The 5,330-nt window shown below is 41.3% G+C and overlaps 1 pseudogene; it reads left to right on the top strand.

Annotated features, from left to right (window-relative positions):
* The first annotated feature begins 789 nt into the window (after positions 1-789).
* Positions 790-2,161, top strand: LOC102981446 (archaemetzincin-2-like; annotated as a pseudogene).
* The last annotated feature ends 3,169 nt before the right edge of the window (positions 2,162-5,330 follow it).

Consider the following 5,330-nt stretch of genomic DNA (forward strand, 5'->3'; position numbering starts at 1 on the left):
TAACACCATACATAAAAATAAACTCAAAATGGATTAAAAATCTAAATGTAAGGTCAGAAACTCTCAAACTATTTGAGGAAAACATAGGCAGAACACTCTATGACATAAATCACAGCAAGATCCTTTTTGACCCACCTCCTAGAGAAATGGAAATAAAAACAAAAATAAACAAATGGGACCTAATGAAACTTAAAAGCTTTTGCACAGCAAAGGAAACCATAAACAAGACGAAAAGACAACCTTCAGAATGGGAGAAAATATTTGCAAACGAAGCAACTGACAAAGGATTAATCTCCAAAATATACGAGTAGCTCATGCAGCTCAATATCAAAAAAACAAACAATCCAATATAAAAATGGGGGGAAGACCTAAATAGACATTTCTCCAAAGAAGATATACAGATTGCCAACAAATACATGAAAGGATGCTCAACATCATTTATCAATAGAGAAATGCAAATCAAAACCACAATGAGGTATCACTGCACACCGGTCAGAAAGGCCATCATCAAAAAATCTACAAACATTAAATGCTGGAGAGGGTTTAGTGAAGAGGGAACCCTCCTGCACTGTTGGTGGGAATTTAAATTGATACATCCACTATGGAGAACAGTATGGAGGTTCCTTAACTAAAAATAGAACTACCATACGACCCAGCAATCCCACTACTGGGCATATACCCTGAGAAAACTGTAATTCAAAAAGAGACATGCGGCACGAAGGGGTGGGGCACAGCGTCGGGCACAGGGTGGGCGGCTTCGATGCCCGGCGGGATGACGGTGATGGAGTGAGGGTGATGGGGGTGAAGGCACCCGCCTGGGCCCAGACATGCCGGTCCTTGTGAGGCAGAAACTTGAGAGGGAGCCGTCCTCTCCCCGAAGCCTCGCGGTGGAACAGCTGTCTGACCCGTTCAAAGGGAAGGATGAAATCTCTGCACAGGCACGCGATGTGAATGGTAGAGGCCTGTCACTATGCAAACGGTACGGCACTCTGAACACACACTAAAGACAGGTCTCATCTCAAAGAACCCAGCGCTTGTGTCACAGTATGAGAAGTTAGATGCTGGGGAAAAGTGTCTGATGGACCGAAGCCTTCCAGCCAGACAGTGATCTCTTTGGACCCATTACTTTGCATTCGCAGTCAGACTGGATACCTCCCATCCTGAGGCTCCCCAAGACTTTGAAGAGTTTTTCAATGATCCTTACAAAAAGACACCTTCTCCACAGAAGCACAGTATTTATACACAGTGCATTGGATTGCTAGGAAACACCAGAAGTATCAGTGAAGAATATGTGAAATGGCTCAAGGGCTACTGTGAAGCATTTTTCTATGGCTTGACAGTAAAACTCCTAGAACCAGTACCTGTCTCTGCAACGAGGTGTTCATTTAGAATCGGCAATAACACACAGAACCTACAGATTCATGCAGGACAGATCCTGAAGTTCTTAAAAAAGAAGAAACCTGAAGATGCTTTTTGTGTTGTGGGAATAACAATGATCGATCTTTACCCAAGAGATTCCTGGAATTTTGTCTTTGGACAGGCATCTTTGACAGATGGTGTGGGGATATTCAGCTTTGCCAGGTACGGCAGCGATTTTTACAGCTCACACTATGAAGGCAAACTGAAGAAGCTACAGAAGAAATCTTCAAGTGACTACTCAGTTTTTTATAATTATTACGTTGCTGAAGTGACTAGTGTTTTGCTGCTTTGGTCCTGTAAGACTTTAACCCATGAGATTGGACGTATCTTTGGACTTCGGCACTGCCAGTGGCTCACATGCCTGATGCAAGGCTCCAACCACTTGGAAGAAGCTGACCAGCGTCCCCTCGACCTTTGCCCCATCTGTTTACGCAAGTTGCAGAGTGCTATCAGCTTCCACCTTAAAGACAGATACAAAGGGCCACGGGTTCCAGCCCTGGCCCAGGAAGATCCCACATGCCGCGGAGCAACTAAGCCCGTGCGCCACAACTACTGAGCCTGTGCTCTAGAGCCCGTGGGCCACAACTACTGAGCCCACGAGCCACAACTACTGAAGCCCATGCACCTAGAGCCCGTGCTGCGCAATAAGAGAAGCCACCGCAATGAGAAGCCCATGCACAATGAAGAGTAGCCCCCGCTTGCAGCAACTAGAGAAAGCCTGCGGGCAGCAATGAAGACCCAACGCAGCCAAAAATAAATAAATAAATAAATAAATAATAAATTTACATTTAAAAAAAAAAGACATGCACCATAATATTCATTGCAGCACTATTTACAATAGCCAGACCTGGAAGCAACCTAAGTGTCCATCAACAGATGAATGGATAAAGAAGATGTGGCACATATATACAATGGAATATTACTCGGCCATAAAAGGAAATGAAATTGAGTTATTTGTAGTGAGGTGGATGGACCTAGAGTCTCTCGTACAGAGTGAAGTAAGTCAGAAAGAGAAAAACAAATACCATATGCTAATACATACATATGGAATCTAAAAAAAAACTGGTTCTGATGTACCTATAGGCAGGACAGGAATAAAGACACAGATGTAGAGAATGGGCTAGAGGACACGGGGAGGGGGAAGGGTCAGCTGGGACGAAGTGAGAGAGTAGCACTGACATATATACACTACCAAATGTAAAACAGATAGCTAGTGGGAAGCGGATGCATGGCACAGGGAGATCAGCTCGGTGCTTTGCAACCACCTAGAGTGGTGGGATAAGGAGGGTGGGAGGGAGATGCAAGAGGGAGGGGATATGGGGTATACGTATGCATATAGCTGATTCACTTTGTTATACAGCAGAAACTAACACAACACTGTAAAGCAATTATACTCCAATAAGGATGTTAAAAAAAAAAGAAGGCAAGAAATGAGAAATTAAAGAACAAAGCACAAGAGGACAGATAGGAGAGAAAGAGCAAGTGTTAGACTTAAACTGTATCATTAACTATTAATTATTTTAAATGTCATTGGTCTATGATTTAATTAAAAGACAGTTTGTCAGAGCAAATAAAAACACAAAAACCAGCTAAATGCTATTAACCAGAGCCACACATTAGAGAGAAAGATGAGAAAGATTGAAAAATAAAAGGATGAGAAAAGATATCCTACCCAAATACTAATCAAAGTAAATCTGATGTCGTTAAATTAATATCAGACAAAGTAGATGTTGAGGTAAGCCGTATTGCTAGAGGTTAAAGGGGACATTTCATAATTAAACATATTTTAAAATATTACCCGTTTCTATCTTCCTTTCTTTTGTTAAGTGCTATAATTTTCTAATAATAGAATAACTATATTCAGGTAAGATGATGATTCCAAAATGCTGTGTCATTTCAAGCACAAAAATATGATGAAACCAATTTTTAAAAAATTATTGCCCATCCATGCATGCCATTAGACTTTTAAGAGTGACACCTTTGAAAATGTTAGGACTATTATATTTGCTGATCACCAAAGATTTTATTTGTTCCTATATAGCATTAATGTGCAAAACTACTTATTGCATCTGTCCTGTTTAATAGTCTGCTTCCCTTTCCTCTTTATTCTTCTGAAGTCACGGGTAATGAATTCACTCAGAAAACAGGAGTGAGTTAGCACTGCCAAGACAGAGCAGTTTCATTAGCTTAATGAAAATAGTTCAGGGGAAAGACCTTCATCAGCTATTATGTGTTTTGATGAGAGTTCGGACATTACCTGTCTTTAAAAAAATAACTACTGTAGCTTTGCGTTCAGCTATTTTTTCTGGACATGCATCTAGTTTCTAATATACCCTTAAACAGAAACTAATAAATGTAAAGCTATAGAATTTTGTATAAATGCCAGGTTCTGTTATTATTTTTTACCAAACTCAGAACGCCATCGTTCAGAAACCACATATGATTCAGTGAGGTGCTTTCGCTCATGAAAACTATTTAGTTTCTCTCGGGGAGCTGTAGCCAGAGGAAGAGACACTCTCTAAACATTGAACCAGGAGCTGTTCAGGTAGAACACTGTGGAGGACTCACAGAATGTGTCCATCGTTCAACAACTTCATTTGAATCAGAACCAGTAACAAAACAACAAAATGGAGGGGCCGTCATTTCCAAGCTTTGATGTCTTATAAGCTGGTGGAGCTAAAATTTACTGTAACTGTAGGCACACTGAAACTGGGAGATCTGAGAAGGTGTGGCCAGGGTGTAGGGCCCTCAGAGGAGGGAGTGGTTATCAAAACACAGAGGAAGCATCCTGTGCAGAGGGGAGCTAAGACTTTTGGTTGGTGGAGGAGGAGAGTGCTGGGGAGGGGAGCAGAAAAACCTTTGCCTTACTCTCCTTCCTTTTTCACACCTCCTGCCAATAATCTCTACTGGCCAAACACAATAGGAAACCAGCAAGCAAATTGGTGCAGCCTTTGTGGGAACAGAGTAAGACGGAGAAGTGTATAGAGAGGATCTGGAGGAACACAGGGAAACTATCTGGCACAGGGGCTGTCGCAACTGTCTAGATAAAAGACCACTTACTGAATTTGAATCTCAGCTCTGCCATAAACTGTGTGCTGTTTGACTTTGTGGAAGATGCTTAACTGCTCTGAGCCTCAGTGTCCTATTCTGTTAAAATGAGAGGAATATCCTTACCTCACAGATTATTGTGAGGATAAGGTTAACGTGTCGTTTAGTGCAGTGCCTGGCACACAGTAAGTGCTAGATAAATAAGTTACTTTCCCTTCTTCGTTGAACTTATACTCTGCTTGCCTCTTTTAAGCCAAGCCTAGAGATCTACTTTCTTTTTAACATTAGGATGCTTTAGAAAGATCCTCTTATTCGTAAAGGCCCTGGGGAAGTGTTAGGATCATTCCTATGTCAGATACAGTTATAATTGCTTTGGATCATGGTATTATTTAAGCAGAAAAACATTTATTTTTCATTCTTCAGAAATTCCGTGCACACTACAAGGGACTAATTTGGCCCTTAGCAAATAATTCAACATAAATTACCACCTATTTACCAGAAGCAGCAGTTTATTTCCTAGGACCACTAACACTGACATCAGCTGTACCCTATTTGTTTGTGTCAGGTAATGAGATACTCTGCATGCAGAACACTTCATTGGATCACCTTTGGGGGAAGCTCAGAAGATTTGCTATAAGCCAATTGCTCATTCCAAGGATTAGAAGAACATTTCTTATTGTAAACTACACACAGATTTGCCAGGTCATTTCCAATTTCTGATGGAAAGTCTATATTCTTATAGTCATCTAATGTTTTTATCCATGATCCCTCAGGCTGGAATGCTTTCTGCTATTCCATTCACCCAGAGTAATTCTAAAACAATGATGGTTGCCCAGCTGACTGGGCCTCCAGAGGAGTCTGGA

The sequence above is a fragment of the Physeter macrocephalus genome, chromosome 1, assembly GCF_002837175.3.
Source record: "Physeter macrocephalus isolate SW-GA chromosome 1, ASM283717v5, whole genome shotgun sequence".
In the NCBI taxonomy this organism is placed as follows: Eukaryota; Metazoa; Chordata; class Mammalia; order Artiodactyla; family Physeteridae; genus Physeter; species Physeter macrocephalus.